Raw genomic sequence first — 18,239 nt, 5'->3', positions numbered from 1 at the left:
TGTAGTTGAGGGTGGTATTTTTAAATACTGAGACCTCTAATAAAGCCTGTCAAAAGACTTCAGTTATATAAGTGTTCTTGCCTTACCTATTATCTTGATGTTAAATTACAGAGTGAGGTAGATTTAGAAAGGAAAATTACTTGGGGATCAACCAGTTCAGGCACAGCAAATAAGTGGCCTGAAACCGACCCTACTCCCATCCTTACAAAACCATGGCATAAGAGCAAAAGTGACTCTTTGCACCATGATTTGCATTTTGATGTAGAATTCATTGAGCACTCTGGACCTTATCTTCTCCCTCATTTTTATAAATGCGACTGAGATTATCAGCCAAGGCATAAAGCTGGTTAATTGAAGAATAAAATAAAAGTTCATAATTCTTGGGAATGTTCCTTTGATGTACCCGAGTGTGTGTGTATGCATTTTGTGGAAGGACATGAGCCACCATGGAACTGAATTGCCATTTTCTCTGCTTTTCTCAGTTCAGTGATGTGTTCTCTGTTCTACAGACCAGGGTGTCCCTGTAAGGCCAGAGGGACAATAGCTTAACTCCATGATTCACTGTTCATATTATCATGAAAATCTTCAATTGGTTGATGGTCAGAAGAAATAAATGAAAAACTGATGTGTGCTTTGCTGCCTTCTTTATAGATGTAAGCCTATCATTTCCCAATACAGTGTAAATATAACAGTCAAATTACTGTCAAAATCACTGAGCTAATAAGATAATATAGAGTAAATTAGCAATGGTTGACCAAAATACAAAGATCCAGCAATAGTCATGTCTAGTTCTCACTCATCCGCCTACCCCTGCCCTGGGCCCTCTTCCTTCAGTGTCCTTAGTGTGACTGCGACCTTGCCCAGCTCTGTCTGAGCTTACCGACTTGAAGCTCTCATACAGATTCAGTGAGTTTGTGTTTATCAAGTTCCTAGGAGAGCAGATCTTCTGTCAGTCACTTCACAGATTTCCCTGAATTATCCCTAATTGAGCAGAATCGTTTGTATACTCCTTTCAGCATACAAAAACAAATAGATGTCATTTTGTTTTATATATGAGTACAAAGAACCAGTATCGAACCCTGATATGTGCTTGTCCTCCTGTAAATCCTCATGCCCCTTTAGACTAGGTTCTCCTGCGCCTCCATCTCTGAATTTATGCCGCTATCGCCCTGACTTTGGCAGTGCTGCCAAGATAACCTTCCCCAGACAACCTGAGGAAACTGCGTACTGCAGCCCAGAAGTCTTTAGCACACATTTAAAAAAGTGCCAGTGGAATATCTTTTAAAATAATTAATATTATAATGGAAATTATAATTAATTAATATTATAATTAATAATGATAATTAGTTGATAGTATAATTAATATTTTAAAAATATTTTATGCTAGACACTGGGTCATACTAGAACTGTAAATGTAAACAAAAACCCCCACTTTCATGGGATATCCATTTGATGGTGGAAAATGATAATAGAAAACATAAGAGAGAAAAACACACAATATGCTGCTTAGAGCAAAGAGTTTTGGGAGTCGGGTAGTGCACATCTTGCTGAGCACACAGTACAATGTGAAAGATTCTGGTCTGAGCGCCTGCAGGAGGGACTCTCTCCCTCTTCACCTTCCTCTTCTGTCTTGACTTCAAGTTTCTTATGTTACCTGTAAGACTCTCACCAGGTCTCTGTTCTCTTGACAACATATTCTTGCTGCTTGTACCTGTACCCTTGTGTTCCTGTGCTTTTCTTGATATTTTTAGTATCTTTTCCACATTCCCTCCTTCCAACGGGGAAAATCTATTATGCTGCCTTCAATACTGTCTGCATGAAAAATGCCCACCCATTTCTAAAGTTTGGCTCAGAAATGAAGACCTAGTACTTTCTGAAGACCTAGCATTTCTGTAACAGTGACACGTTATGGTTCATGTTACATGTCTGTACACAAGGCAGTATTTTACATTTACTCATACCTGTCTGAATGCTTGTAACATCTGGCATAAAAACTGTTTTTAGTGGATGATCATAGGAAATAAATAAATACATCAGTGAATTAATTCATAGGTTGGATTGATCCTCTGAAGGGACCCTCTTTCCCAAAAGTCCTGCCATCACTAAAAGTTTATGACAGTTACCTATGATTTCAAGTAGCCAAAGTCTGAGATTATTTCCCTGAGTGAGCACTCTTCAATGAACTAATAGTGAAAAGATCTCAGATCATTGCACATTCCCTATGAGGAAACGTGATGCCTTTACAGTTCATGTCAGAGAACCATCTTCGTACAATAGCTTATAAATTGAAAAAGACTTCTTGGAAAAAATACCTTGATTGCTTTTCTGACCAAAACCATGGATTACAAGGAAAGGAAATTGCCATTGACTGTAAAAGATGGTACAAACATATTGATATAAATCAAATTTTGATTTAAGTGTAAATGTATACAGAGGTTATCATCAGAGAATTCACATGAATGCTATATAGAAAAAAAGGATTTCTTGTATTGAAAAAACTCAAGTTGAAAACTCACCGTTTTCAGCCGATCTTGGATGGACCTTGAAAAAATCATGTTGAGTGAAATAAGTCAGAAACAGAAGGATGAATACGGGATGATCTCACTCTCAGGCCGAAGTTGAAAAACAAGATTAGAAAAGAAAACACAAGTCGAACCTGAAATGGAATTGGAGTATTACACCAAAGTAAAAGACTCTGGGGTGGGTGGGTGGGTGGGGAGAATACAGGTCCATGAAAAATGATGAATGAAATAGTGGGGGTTGTATTGTTAAATGGGAATCTGGGGAAAAAAAAAAAAAGAAAAGAAAAAACTCAAGTTGGGAAGCTAGGTGGTAAACTCCAAGAAGAGATAGGGATATTCTGGTTTTATGTGGGTAATATTGTTGCCTATATACATTTATGGGCTAGATAGGAATAAGGAAGGATATTTATCTTTTTTTATATGATTTTCTATTTATAAAATGGAAATATTGTGAAGACTATATAGTAAGAGGGGTACAAGTCCAGATAATTCCCACTACCAGAACTCCCTACTGACCCCCCAACCCTCCAAAACTTTCCTATTCTTTATCCCTCTGGAAGCATGGACCCAGGGTCTTTATGGGGTGCAGAAGGTGGAAGGTCTGTCTTCTATAACAACTTCCTTGCTGACCATGGGTGTTGGCAGGTGGTTCCCTACTCCCAGCCTGTCTCTCTCTTTCGCTAGTGGGGCAGGGCTCTGAGGAAGCAGAGCTCCAGGACACATTGGAGGGGTTGTCTGTCCAGGGAAGTACGGTTGGCCTCATGGTAACATCTGGAACCTGGTGGCTGAAAAAGAGTTAATATAAAGCCATACAAATTGTTGATTAATCATGAACATAAAGACAAGAATATTGCAGATGAAGATGTTGGGGGCTCCTCCATTTTGGAAAAAGCTAAAAGGTGTATTTTAAAATTTTCTTAATCTGTTTGATAGAGACAGAAATGGAGAGGGGAGGGGGACATAAAGAGGGAGACATAAAGAGACACCTGCAGCCTAGTGTCACCACTCTACTCACAAAGCTTTCTTCCTGAAGTTGGTGACTTGAGGCTCAAACCTGGGTCCTTGTGCATTGTAGTATGTGCATTAAGCCAGGTGCATCACCGCCGAGCCCCCAGGAAGCATAGTTATCAAGGTAAGGGCCAGATATGCTTAGTTGGTAGACATACAGCATTCCTACACCACATATAAGAAAATGGCAGAGAAAGCATCATTTTTCTGTAATATTGAATGACCAAACACCATGACCAACCCCACTGTGTGATTCTACTTTTCTTTCTTTTTTTTTTATTTATAAAAAGGAAACACTGATAAGACCATAGGATAGGAGGGGTACAACTCCACACAATTCCCACCACCAGAACTCCATATCCCATCCCCTCCCCTAGCTTTCCTATTCTTTATCCCTCTGGGAGTATGGACCCAAGGTCATTGTGGGATGCAGAAGGTGGAAGGTCTGGCTTCTGTAATTGCTTCTCCGCTGAACATGGGCATTGACAGGTAGATCCACACTCCCAGCCTGCGTCTCTCTTTCCCTAGTGGGGCAGGGCTCTGGGGAAGCGGAGCTCCAGGACACATTGGTGGGGTTGTCTGTCCAGGGAAGTCTGGTTGGCATCATGGTAGTATCTGTAACCTGCTGGCTGAAAAAAGATTTAACATATAAAGCCAAGCAAATTGTTGACTAGTCATGAACCCAAAGGCTGTTATATTGCAGATGAAGATTTGGGATCTTTGTTTTGGAAAAAGCTAGTAGGCCTGTTTTAGTTATATTCCAAAGGGGCCATGACTATGCAAGTTTTTTCCTGAGTCTGGCATCTGATATGCAGATGGACCCAAGTTATTGTCTGGGGAGATGATGTCATGGCTGGAAAAAGGACCAGAAAGCTGGATCAGGGAAGAGTAGCTCCCTAGTATGGGAAAGGTGTTTAAATATTGTAGACTGTAACCCCCATGGATTCTACTTTTCACTTCTGCCTGGCCTCCTCAGGAGTACAGTGATACTAGTAAGGTTCTGCCTTGCTTCCGGTAAAGCCAAAAATTGTAACTGAATGGTTGCCTCCAAGGGCATGTTGTCATACTCACTAAACCACAAGCTTTATTTTAGTTTGATTTTGCTTTTTAAAGTTCCAGAGTTATTCGTAGGTTTTTTTTTTTTTTTTGGAGCAAAGGGATATAAAGTTGCAATTTTTTATTATTAAATTACAATAAATTTTTTGTTTTCATCTGAACTATATAAAATATTAACATAAGCAGCATTACTTAAACAATAGTATGCATGTGTATAGGATAACATCATTCATATCATTGAAATGCAGAATATGCACATAATAGCATTTATCTGCTAATAAAATCACTCAGCATTTAGCATATATTTTCTGCAATTAGTATGATTTTATTAGCATATTAAATTCAGTTTTAAAATGTATAGTCATTAAGGTGGTCACTTCGTGTTACGTTAAAGACAGAAAGAGAAAGCAGAGTCAAACTCGGACTGGGTGTGGTGTCATGTACCAAGACAAAGGACTCTGTGGAAGGAGGGAAATGGGGGGCAGCTCTAGGGTTCTGGTGCATGATGGTGGAAGATGTCTGAAGTTTAGGGAGACAGTGTTTCGCAGACACCTATGGCAGCGAGAAGAGAAATGTGCCTATGTGTCAACAACTGTGTGGCAACCCATTAACCCCCCCCCCCCATAGTGCTTTGGGGGAGAAAAGTATTTGTTAAGTGACCCATTTTACTTTAGAAAATTGTAATTTTTTTTCTAGAGTTTGGCACTTTCTAAAATAAATTTCTGTGTATAGCCTCTGCTTTCTCATATTCTTGTCCACATATCAGTTTGTTTTAGAATATAAATCTCTAAAGCTATGAAGTTTAATCTAGCTTTCTGTAAAAAAATAAAAAAGTAAACCACCTTTAAAAAACTATAACTGTAAATAATTTTCATAGTTATTACAAGGGAGCTGTACCATGAAGTCTGTTGGGAGCTCCTATTAGGAAATTATTTGGGTAGAAGGCAAAAGTTAGTCAGCTGTAGCTGGAATTAAAGAACTTATCTGACTGTTAAGAATGAGGATGAGTGTTGGCCAGGTGGGTGCCGAGTGGTGGCCAGGTGGGGGCCTAGAGGAGGCTGTGTGGTGGTGCACTTCTTGAGCACATATATTACAATGCACAAGGATCCAGGTTCAAGCCCCTGGTCCCCACCTGCAGGGGAAAAGCTTTGAGAGTGGTGAAGCAGGGCTGCTGGTACCTCTGTGTCTCTCTCCCTCTCTATTGCCCCCTTCTCTCTTGATTTCTGGCTGTCTCTATCCAATAAATGAAGATAATAAAAAAATAAAGAATGAGGATGACTGTTCAAATTATTAGGTTAAGAAATCAGAATGACTCAAAAATTGTTCTATGCTGAATCATGTCCAAAGCAGTAATGCATTAGGTCATATAGATTATACAAAATGCTTGTTTGCTTTTTTGTTTTGTTTTATTCGTCTTTACTTTTTCAACCTTCATTCGCTGTCCTGCAAAGATATTTAAAGGTTAGGACTGAACTATACTAGGTAAGAGCTTAGAACCTACTCAGGCCTTCAACCAGCTGGGTTCAGGATCCACATTGCCAGAACTTTCACAGAGTGATATTGAATCTAGGAAGCAGAAACTGCGGAGAAAGTGCAAGAGACTCAAGCTTATTATATGGACCTCAGACTATCGTCCCACTAACTCAGGTCATAGAAGAAGAAAAAGAAGGCCTTTAGCATGCTACTCATTCAGTTGGTCACTACAGATAAGTGTGAGACTGTGAGACATACGTTTTGAGACTTTGCAGTAAAACACAGGAAGATAGTCCATAATAGGCTGACTGTATTTGTTTTCTCATCTGTCAGGTGGCAATGATACAGTCCCACTGAATTAAAATTTCTCAGGCTGAAGTTTTCAGATGCCTAATTTCATTATTGCTAGAGCTCAGTGCCTGCACTACGAATCCACTGCTCCTGGAACCATTTTATTGGATAGGACAGAAGAAATTGAGAGAGGAGGGGGAGATAGAGAGAAGGAAGGAGAGATACCTACAGACCTGCTTCACCACTTGTTAAGCAAGCCCCCTGCAGGTGGGGAGCCCAGGGCTCGAACTGGGATCTGTGTGCAGGTCCTTGTGCTCAATATGTGCTCTTAACACAGGGTCTCACCACCCAACCCCCCAGATGCCTAATTTCTATGAATTTAAGAGCTAGGGGATCCTGGAAAGAATGACTAACCAGGTGCTTGCACTGGTTCCTTTATTTAAAATAACAGTAAATTATTATTTACAATAATCTACAAAGTAATATAACAGTACAGATGCATACTATTCAAGTAAGTTCCCAGACATAAAACTGTACTACTAAACCAGTATCCAAAGAAAAGAAAAAGACATTATATAGTAATACTGAGTTTAATTGCCTTTGGTGTATAAAAATTCACCAATTGACTGTTGTGTTCAACATTGATAAATGTACCACTCTGGTGTTATTGCATGGTCTTAATTTAAAGAAAATTATAATTTTTCTACCTGCTTCCGACACCTTTTCAATAAAATAAATATGAAATAGAATAAATAAGCAATGTCTGAGTTGACTGTAAAAATTAATACTTACCCTCTCTATAGAGAAATTTTAGTTCTTTTTATTATTGAAAGAGAATCCAGGTTTTAGCATGTCAGTAGTTCCAATCTTCTGAATCCCTTTGATTATCTGATAATATAGGGCCAGTGTAAAGATGTCCCTGCAAAAACACCAGCAGTTCTCACAAAGCAGCAGCATCTGCTAGATTCCCTGGAGAAAAGCTCATTTTAGTTAATTCACTCAAGTTCACAGACTTTCTATTTTTTTTTTATTTCAGACAATATACTTTCACTGCCTGTGTCAGAGAATATCACTCATACTTGCTAGATGGTTTCCTTTATCTCCCATAACAAATCTTTATTTTCTAGTGATTTTTATCTGAACCATTTTTCTTCTTGGTGTGGGTATAAGACTAACAATTTTGAGCTCCTTTTTATGCCACTTTTTCATGTCACAGTCTTTATGTAGAATGCGATGGAAATTCATGATTCTAAGAAATGGGAACATCACTTAAAAGAACACATCCCAATAGGAACTGCTTGCCAAACTCAGGGGGTTGTAAAGTCTTGAATGAAACATTTATAGTCAGAGAAATAGAAGGAAACGTTGTGTTAAAAAAAAAAAAAAGAGTTGGAGCATCACAGCAGTACCTGCAGAGGACACCATCATTCTTCCCCTAAAGCAGGACGGTGACAAGAAGCAACAAAATAGCCCTAGACCGTAGTGAACAATAATAAAACACCCGCTTTTTTTCAAGTAGTCACTGGCAGCAGTAGACACTGTGAACCTGAGTGCTCGTGAAAGGCAAGAATCACAGCCCTGCATGCATAGAAAATGCCCATGTGACCCTGGGTCCATGCTCCCAGAGGGATAGAGAATGGGAAAGCTATCAGGGGAGGGGGTGGGATATGGAGATTGGTTGTGGGAATTGTGTGGAATTGTACCCCTCCTACCCTATGGTTTTGTTAATTAATCCTTTCTTAAATAAAAAAGAAAAAAAAAGAAAATGGCCTTGTGTATCTACTGGAGTTCATCAGGTAAATGGTGGTGACTGTATTGGCAGGATGCATTTTCCATGACAACTAGCTTAGTTTGTCTCCACCTTAATAATTCATGGATCTCTTTTAAAGGGAAAACAGGAAATGCTTCTCTAGATCTGCTTCCTTCCCCAAAGTTGGCAAATTGTTTCAAAATGTTAATTTATATATGGTATACATATCATTTATTGTACTTAATGTATAAGAAATATATTATCATAATTGCCTAATGCTGCTAGCTTTTATAGAATTAAACTCATATCTAGTTCCCCCTTGTAGATTCAAATAAAACTTAATAAAATAGAACTTAATTGTGTTATTTTAACATCAAAAATGCTAGTGCTGGCATCGGGCAGTGGAACACCTATTAAATGCAGTGAAAACCCCAGAGAGAGAGAGAGAGAATGCTAGTGTTTACCCAATATAAGAAAGCTGTGGTTTGATAATCTGATGTCATCTTTATGAAGAATTTCTCAAAGGTAGAGTTTGAAAGTCTTATGGATTTACTAGTAAAATCATTTGAAAATGAGCTTTTAGGGGGAAAATTGTTAACACCTAATTTTATTTCTGCACTTGTGGTTTTCAGATTACTTGTTCCTATTTAGTGATGTTAGTTTAGATGCTTCCAATAACATGTCATTTCCTCCAGGCTGTCCAATTGGTTTGCATGTGGATACTCAGTCGCATATAATACTTTGTGTTTATGTGGAATCAGTTATAATAGCCCCTATTTCATTTCTAATTCATTTTTTCACATTTTCCCTCAGTGAACCTAGTCAGAGGGTAACGTGGTTTATCTGTATTTGCAAAAACTCAGGTGATCCTTGGGGAAGCCATTTCTTTTACTTCTTTTTTTAATATTTATTCCTTTTTATTGTTCTTGTTCTTTTATTGTTGTAGTTATTATTGATGTTGTTAGGAGGGAAAGACAGAAAGAGGGAGAGAAAGACAGACACCTGCAGACCTGCTTCACCGCCTGTGAAGTGACTCCCCTGCAGGTGGGGAGCCGGGGGCTCAAACCAGGATCCTTATGCTGGCCCTTGCACTTTGTGCCACCAGCGCTTAACCCGCTGCGCCACTGCCCGACCCCCCTTTCTTTTACTTCTTACCTGATTCTTATGTTTTAACTCCTTGCTGCTTTTTGGATCCATCTGTTGCTCCCTTCTCACATATGACGTAGGATCATTTGATATATTTTTATTCTTTAATAGCATGGATTTGTATTGCTCTATATTACTTAATATAGTTTTAATGCATCCTATAGTATCTTATAACTCACTTCTTCATAATCGTTGTTAAACAGCTAATTTTTCATTTCCCTTCTGATTTTTTCATTGCCCCAAGTGTTGGTAAGAAGCATGCTGTTTAGGGACCAAGGTGATGAGGCACTCAGAATAGTGTGCACATTACCATGCATGGGGAACAGAATTCAAGCCCCTCTTCCCACCTTCAAGGACAAGATTCAAAAGTGATAGAGTAGTGCTACAGTGGTCTGTCCTTTCTGTTTCTTTCTCCCTCTTTCAACTCTGTCTCTTCCTCTATCAAAAAAGAAAAGGAGAAAAAAACACCTAGGAAATGATAGTGGATTCATGTAAGCGCTGAGTCCCAGTACTAATCCTGGTTACAAAGATAATAAGTCAGCGTCCATGTGTTTGAGATTCACTATCCTTTTATGGTTGATTTCTAGTCTCATATCATTATAACTGCAAACAAGGCTTATATTTAATTTTCATTTTCACATATTCATTTTATATATTTACTGAGACTGTTTCATGTTCCAATAAATGGTCAATCCTCAAGTATATTTCATGTTCACTTGAGAAGAATGTGTGCTTTATTGTTTTCCTAGAAATGTGTCACTTTGCCAGTTATTACTTGTTCTGTATATGTGGATACATATATGTTGGTGATAATTGTATCTTCATACTAGTTGGATTCTTTACTCCTTATTTAGTAGCCTATTTCCATTTTAGACTAAAAGATTATTTTGTATAATATGAGAATAGCATTTACTTCTCTCTCTCTCTTTGATCGTTTTTTATTACCTTTATTTATTGGATAGAGATAGCCAGAAATCAAAAGGGTGATAGAGAGGGAGAGAGACAGAGAGACACCTGCAGCCCTACTTCACCACTTGCAAAGCTTTCCTCCTGCAGGTGGGAATGGGGGCTCAAACCTAGGTCCTTGTGCATTGTGATACGCGTGCTCAACCAGGTGCACTACCACCGGCTGCCACTGTCTCTCTTGGGACACATTGCTCCAGGATTTCACTATGAGATAATTGCCTCTACACTGGATGTGAATCAGTTGCAATTATAGTACAGATGGATTCATTTCTTATCCATCCAGTAAATTGGGGCCTTTTTATTGGTGAGATCATTCACATGTATATAATTCTGTGTTTGTTGTCTGTTTTATATTTTTTGATATTTCTGTTCCCATTTATTTCTGTGGACAATTTTTCCATTCAGATTCTCTCAATGTCTTCTTTTATCTTCTAAGTATCTACTCCATATTTTGTTTGTGGATACTATGATAGTTGTGACCAGCCTTCTCTAAAATGGCATCTCTAGTGATTCTCTTTGATGGTCCCTGTTCGTGCGCCACTATGCCAGGCTAGCTACGTGGGTGGGAGAGAGACGACCAGGGACTCATGGCTGAGCTGGGAAAGCAGTTCAATCTTTATTGATGAGTGGGGGTGCAGTGCAATCAATCAATCTCTCTTCATTAGAAAATCCTGTCCTTTATATCTCCTGAGGTGAAGTGTCAGGATTAGGAGGTACGTAGGATAGGGGGTGGGGAGAAGGAAAAAAGTGTGCAAACCAGTGGGGATTAAACGGTCGAAAACAGGATGTGACCAGGAGAGGGGGCGGAGTAGAAAAAGAGTGCGAACCAGTGGGGATTAAACGGTGGAAAACAGGATGTGACCAGGAGAGGGGGCGGAGTAGAAAAAGAGTGCGAACCAGTGGGGATTAAACGGTCGAAAACAGGATGTGACTAGGAGAGGGGGCGGAGTAGAAAAAGAGTGCGAACCAGTGGGGATTAAACCAGTGAGGGTTTCAAACAAAATGATGATGATGTAAATAGACCAAAGCGTTAAGCAATGCAAGCAAACCTAACATGATGATCAAAACAGAAGGGGTCTTAGAAGCAGAATTAGAAGTAGACCAACATCTCTTTACTCATTATTTAGTCAAATTGTATCAAACACTCTGTTCCTTTTATGTTTTGTTGTTATCTCATAGTGGTTTGTTTTTCTGCTTATCACCTGCCTCAGAGGATTATGTTTCTTTACTTTTTTCTTTCAAATTATTTTACTAGATAATGGCTTACAGTATAGTTATCAATACATGGGAACAGCGTCTCACATTCTCATGATAGGGGTCTGTACACCACTCTCAACCCCTGCTAAGGTCCATGCTGTCATTATGTACTGAGTCTTCAAGTCAGGTAAAGGCAAACTCTGTTTGCCTTTGTATGTCTGAGAAGGACATAATTTTTCCATCATCTTCCAATGATAATTTTGCAGGTAGAGTATTTTTTGGTTGGCATTTCTTACTTTTAACACTTTGAATATGATAATTCCATTCTCTCTCTGCCTGTAGGGTCTGCTGAAAAGTCTGCTGAAAGTCTGTGGTGCTGTTTTTACATGTCATTACTTTTCCTTTCCTATTATCTTGTCATATTTTTTTCTTTGTCCTTGACTGTTTTTTTTAATTGATGATTTACAGGATTATAAGATAACAGGGGTACAATTCCACACCACTCCTGTGACCAAAGTTCTATGCCCTTCCCAACCCCAAGGTAACCAGCATAATTTCCCTAATGTCATAGTTATGGGTTGACTAAACGTATCTTCTTTAAGTTCATGTGTTTTAATTCTCTGTATTCTTATGAATGAAATAATCACATGGTTCCCTTTCCTTTTTTTTCCTCTTCCTTCTCAAAGAAGTAAAACAGTACCTCACTTCTTTATATGTTCTCCAGATGTCCTTCTTAGTAATGGTGCAAAATTAAAGTTCCTTGTCACAAAAATTCTAGTGGGTCCCAGTGAAACCATGGTTCAGAGTACTCTGGTCATCTTTCTCTAACATTTCCCCCACCAGGAGTAAAGACCAAAATTATTTTGGGGTGTGCAGAAGAAAAAATCTCTGGCTTTTGTGACCTTGTTTCTCTAATGGATGTGGACATGGTCAGTCCATACCCCCAACCTAACTCTATCTTTCCTAGTAGAGTGGGTGAGGTTTTGGGACACACTGGAAAGGCTATCCACCTAGGGAGTCACGTGAGGATATGATTGTGGTAGCATCTGAAAGTTGGTGACTAAAAGTCAGTAACATATACAGCAGAACATAATCTTTAATAAACAGGAACCAATGAGAGTAGGGACCATAAGGTTGAAATGGACAAGGATATTTATTCTGGTTATATTCCTTAGAACCCATGACTTTAGTAATATTTACTTCACCTTGAGAGTTAACATGAATGTGGATTAGAAATATTGTCTGGAAGGCTGGTGTCACTGTGGAGAACAGAACTAGAAAGCTGGGATAGAATTGCTCCCAAATTGGAAAAAAAAAAATACAATTAGCTGTTTACCACATATGTCTGTCCCAGGACCCATGTATAATAATATTTAGCACAGGAATCCATATGACCTCTAGGTCCCTATCAGTCTGATCTCAGTCTGTGGTCACAGATGGGGACATTCTATGCTGCACACATCATAGAACCAGTCTTCCTTGAATGGTAGAGTAAGATGACCCAGCCTCTTTGCAAAGAGTGTATCAGTCCTTACAGTTGATAGTGTGTAGTGAGGGTAAGGTCCTGAAAAGGTCCACCAGAGAGCTAATTAGGACATTCTTTTTTTTTTTTTTTCTTATTTTTTTTTAAATTTATTTAAGAAAGGAAACATTAACAAAACCATAGAATAAGAGGGGTACAATTCCGCACAATTTCCATAACCCGATCTCCACATCCCACCCCCTCCCCTGATAGCCTTCCTATTCTCTATCTCCCTGGGAGTATGGATCCAGGGTCACTGTGGGTTGCAGAGGGTGGAAGGTCTGGCTTCTGTAATTGCTTCCCTGCTGAACATGGGTGTTGACTGGTCAATCCATACTCCTAGTCTGTCTCTCTCTTTCCCTAGTAGGGCAGGGCTCTGAGGAAGTGGAGCTCCAGTAAATATTGATGGGGTCGTCTGTCCAGGGAAGTCTGGTCAGCATCTCGCTGGCATCCGGAACCTGGTGGCTGAAAAGAGAGTTAACATACAAAGCCAAACAAATTGTTGAACAATCATGGACCTAAAGACTGTAATAGTGCAGATGAAGTGTTGGGGGTATTCCCTGCATGCTCTTGTGTACTTCTGCTTTCAGGTATATATTTGTAAAAATGAAACATTGACTTTTGTTTATAGAAACATTGACATTTTATTTGTAAAAAGGAAACATTGACAATGGACATTAGGACATTCTTAATGGAAGTGTCGAGTGATGGTAAATAGGGGAATCTATTAGAAGTGTAGGCCTACTGTATTTTTGTGGGAACCCAATGATTACCTGAGTAGGACCCCAAATGATGAGGTGGCTTGCTATTAGCCAAAATGGTCATCATTAAGTGAGATTATCTCATTCCAGTTTTTGTGACTTCTTCTTTGACAAGTTTAAAATTTCTCCCAGCTGTTAGTACCTTGAATGTAATTTGTTATGTCCAATCTTTTCTTAGATTTATGAAATCTAGCCTTGTGTTGGAGAGGTAATAGACATAGGCTTTTAGTGGGGTATAAGTTAACCACAAGTTTTTGGTACTTACTTGTTTGATAACTTTATTAAAGATTGTCTTAGAAACAGTTGTCCTTTACTTGACATATACATTTTGCCAGATTATTTCTTGGCCAACTTATATATACTTTTACTTCTAAAGATTGGCAGGTTCCAGGACAATGTAGGTTTATTCTGATAAAGTTTCTCTTTATTACATTGTTCTCTATATAGATGTTTCTATAGAACAACGATGTGATAGCAAATGTTTCATCATGCCAACATCTTTACATCAAGACCTTAGTGTTATCCTTTCCTATCTATTCCTATTATCTGATAGTCTACTAAGTGTTCCATTTTTGCCTGTATCTTGTTTGGCCAAGTATCTAACTTTCCTGCAGAGTTAACATAAAATAATAAATCTTTGAGGGTTTTAAAATAACCTTCAAGTATTTTACTTTTATTCTCAATACACTGAGAGATGAAGAAGTCGTCATAACCATAAAGTGCAGGTAGTCCAGACTTATATTAAAGATATTCAGATTCCAACTCTTATAGTCTGACCAGAGTCGGACTCATTACTTCTATTTTGGCTTTTCCATCTTTAAAGTAGAAATAAAAATAACTGCATTTTATTCATATGGTGGATAGCAGAATAGAATGAAGTCACAAATGTTAATTATGTTACACATTTTGTAAGAAATGCCAGGTCCCGGGTCGGGCAGTAGCACAGCGGGTTAAGTGCATGTGGCGCAAAGCACAAGGACTGGCAGAAAGATCCCGGTTCGAGCCCTTGGCTCCCCACTGGCAGAGAAGTCACTTTACAGGCGGTGAAGCAGGTCTGCAGGTGTCTTTCTCTCTGCTCTCTCTTCCCCTCCTCTCTCCATTTCTCTCTGCCCTATCCAACAATGAACAACATCATCAACAACAGTAATAACCACCACAACGCTACAACAACAAGGGCAACAAAAGAGAAAAAAAGAAAAAAGGTCTCCAGGAGCAGTGTATTCATGGTGTAGGCACTGAGCCCCAGCAGTAGCCCTGGAGGCAAAAAAAACAAAAGAAAAAAGAGAGAAAGAAAAATAAATAAATAAATACTAGACACTTCAATATAGAGTGGCTAATATTGGAAATATTAACAGCCCTCAGTGATACAAAAAATAAAACGTCTGCCCATGAAAAAAAAAAAAAAAGTAAACTATTAAACTATCTTGACTGTCAATTCTAGGATATTTTGAGTTGTTAAAAAAAAAGTTGTTTTTCTTTAACTTCCGGCTATACTTTCTCATGAAAACACTTAATTTTTTATTCTTTTAAGAAAAGTTCCAATGTAGTATAAGATGATGTAGTGGAACTCACAGTCCAATAAAATTTTAACTCCACAGAAGCCCAATCATCTCACTAACTCATTCTTTTAATTAGAACAAATCATTTTTGATATATTTCTTGGATTTAGCTTACTGTCATATAGGGTGAAGTCTGTAATCACCAAACGATTTAAAATGTGTCCTTGGATTCTATCAAGATGTCCAAAACACATACTCTTGAAAACAATTTCACCTCCTGGCCTATAATTTACAGGGCACTGCTGATGTGATATTGAATTTTGGTCAGATAATTTTTCTGTGGTTTACAGAAATGAATTAATTTAAAAAATTATCATAACATTGCCTTTTTCAATGAATATAGTTGGTAAATTAAATGTCAGTTTTTATTATAATATTACTAGTGTTAGCACACTATAGAGATGGTGCCGTGAGAAAATAATAAAACAATGTTTTTTTATTTTTAGTCATTCACTGTTGACTACTAGTCTGAAAATAGATGTGGCATTATCCATTTTTTTCTTTTCTATTTTTTTTTCCCCTCCAGGGTTATTGCTGGGCTCAGTGCCTGTACGATCAATCCACCGCTCCTGGAGGCCACTATTCCCCCCTTTTGTTGCCCTTGTTGTTGTAGCCTCGTTGTGGTTATTATTATTGTTGTTGATGTTGTTCGTTGTTGGATAGGACAGAGAGAAATAGAGAGAGGAGGGGAAGACAGAGGGGGAGAGAAAGATAGACACCTGCAGACCTGCTGCACTGCTTGTGAAGCGACTCCCCTGCAGGTGGGGAGCCTGGGGCTCGAACCGGGCTCCTTACTCCAGTCCTTGTGCTGAGCACCACGTGTGCTTAGCCCACTGTGTCACCGCCAGACTCCCCCTTATTTCTTTTTAACAGGGAATTGTGTCGTGGCAGAAACACAGTTCCCTAATGTCGAGCTCTAGCACCACAAAACTGTACTAGGACATTGACTGATTGGCAATGAGTAAACATTGTACAGCAAATATATAAAATAAATGTAAATTTATAAAATATATATATAAAATAATATATATAAATATATAAAATATATACAAATATATAAAATAAATAAAATAAATATACAAAATAAATGGTCACTAGGTCAGAAAAATAGCTTATGGAATAGTGCATATATTTTGTCCTACATTTGATCCAGGTTCAGATCAGACCTCCACAATACTGGTAAAATCTTCAATAGTGTGGTGACTTTCTTTTGCTCTCTCCCTCTCTTGCTCTGTCCTCTTTCTGATCTGAAAAATTTACCCCGAAGATATAGAGCCCTGGATATAATAAAAAAATAATAGCAAATTCAAAATGAAGAATAAATTCACTAACCTAGGACTTATCTAGTGTAAAGTGGATGGAATAGGATCTCGAAGAAGTTACTACATCAAAGACGAAGATCTATCTGTATTTCACTGTAGGGGGACATTCGTCAACGGTTTTCTGATGCTGCAAAGCTGGAACAGCAGATGCCAGTAGAAGTCACTGCCTTGGGATCCTGCCATGAATCACTTGAGAGGATTTCTGAAGAAACACTGCCTAAATGCCTGGAGTTCAATGAAACATACTTCAAGAGAGTATCTCATGGAGTGTATCTGAACCTACCAGAAAAATGCATTCCTCCTCCAATTTCCCCGCTGGACTTTTTACTGATAAATATTAACATGGGCAAGCGAGATAGCGTAATGGTTGCACAGAAAATATTTCATTCCTGGGGCTGCAGTGTCCCCAGGTGTAGTCCCCCACACCACCATAAGCCAGGGCACTCACTGTCTCTGATTTAACAACAACAACAATATTGTATTGACTTGCAAAGGAAAACCTCACATGATCAAGCCTGTCTTTGAGAAGGCAAGGAACTGTGGCTTCCTCATGTTGTGACTTCAGCTGAGAGATATTTTTTTCCTGTAAGTGTTTAAGTGTGCTCAGAAAAATATCTGCTAAATCATGATCTTTGTCCATTGTCCTCATACTTCTCAAATGCAGTAGTCACTTGGACTTTCAAGGCATCTATTTCCATGGGTACTTGACCACATCACACCACAGAGGTTATTAATAGAAATGCCACAGCATGGCATGGATTCCTCAGACCTCTTGCCATGAGCAAAGAACTCATAAAGCCTAAGACTGCAAACACAACACTCCCCAAATCCTATCTCTGCTGGTCCTATATCTGGGCTTATTCCCAAGACATAAATTTTACAGATATCTGAACAGAAAGAAAAAAAAAGATTCCTATTGGAATTATCAACTAGGAAAGTTGTTTTTTGGTAATACACAAAATTTGCCTGTGTGAAGTCCAAGTTCAATATCAGGCAAGGAATGCTCTGTTTATTCCTTTTCCCTAATTTTCTCCTTCTCCCTCTGACTTCTCTCTCCTTAAATAAATGAGTTTTGATATTGAATTATCAATTGCAATATGGGATTGTGGCAATGGTAGACTGGCCAATAATGACTAAAGAGATGTCTAAAAGAATATAAAAATATAATAGAGTAGAAAATAACCATAACTCTATAGGCTAAAATAATGCAGCCTAGGCTAAATAAAATCCAGAAGACACTCTTCCTGAAGACTCAGCTCTAAAATTGATAGAACACAGGCATGGTTCATAGGAAGGAAAGGCAGGCAGGCAGGCAGGCAGGCAGGCAGGGAGGGAGGGAGGGAGGGAGGGAGAATGGCATGGGAGAACAGTTTACAGAGGCCACAAGCTGTCTGGGAGAATGGCAAGTGGAGCTGGCTCCAGAGACCACCTGTTTGCTGCTAGGAATCAGGCACAAATAGCAGCACACCTGCTTAGGTAGTCCGCCGGCAGGCACTGCAGAAGGCAGATGTTGCAGGAAGTGCTTGTGCTGCAGGAGACTGTCTTCAGATCTCATCACGACTAGGGACAGCGACCCAGGCCTCCTCCAGTGTCCTTCACCAGCATCACTTCATACTATGCTGACAAATAAGAAATATGTACAGTCCATCAACATTGTTATTAAAAT

The 18,239-nt window shown here is 38.8% G+C and overlaps 1 protein-coding gene and 1 long non-coding RNA gene across 2 annotated transcripts in view; one reads left to right on the top strand and one right to left on the bottom strand.

Moving 5' to 3' along the window:
- Positions 1-18,239, top strand: part of LOC132535238 (uncharacterized) — a 388,867-nt gene that overhangs the window by 211,238 nt on the left and 159,390 nt on the right. The gene's annotated exons all lie outside the window — the stretch shown is intronic.
- The window catches only part of LOC132535321 (uncharacterized), a 55,485-nt gene continuing 43,919 nt past the window's right edge, over positions 6,674-18,239 (bottom strand). Inside the window, exon 3 of the long non-coding RNA XR_009547118.1 lies at positions 6,674-7,269. This is a non-coding gene — a long non-coding RNA (uncharacterized LOC132535321). The remainder of the gene's footprint in view (positions 7,270-18,239) is intronic.

This window comes from Erinaceus europaeus, chromosome 21 (assembly GCF_950295315.1).
Source record: "Erinaceus europaeus chromosome 21, mEriEur2.1, whole genome shotgun sequence".
In the NCBI taxonomy this organism is placed as follows: Eukaryota; Metazoa; Chordata; class Mammalia; order Eulipotyphla; family Erinaceidae; genus Erinaceus; species Erinaceus europaeus.
This window is presented reverse-complemented; position numbering and strand designations above follow the sequence as displayed.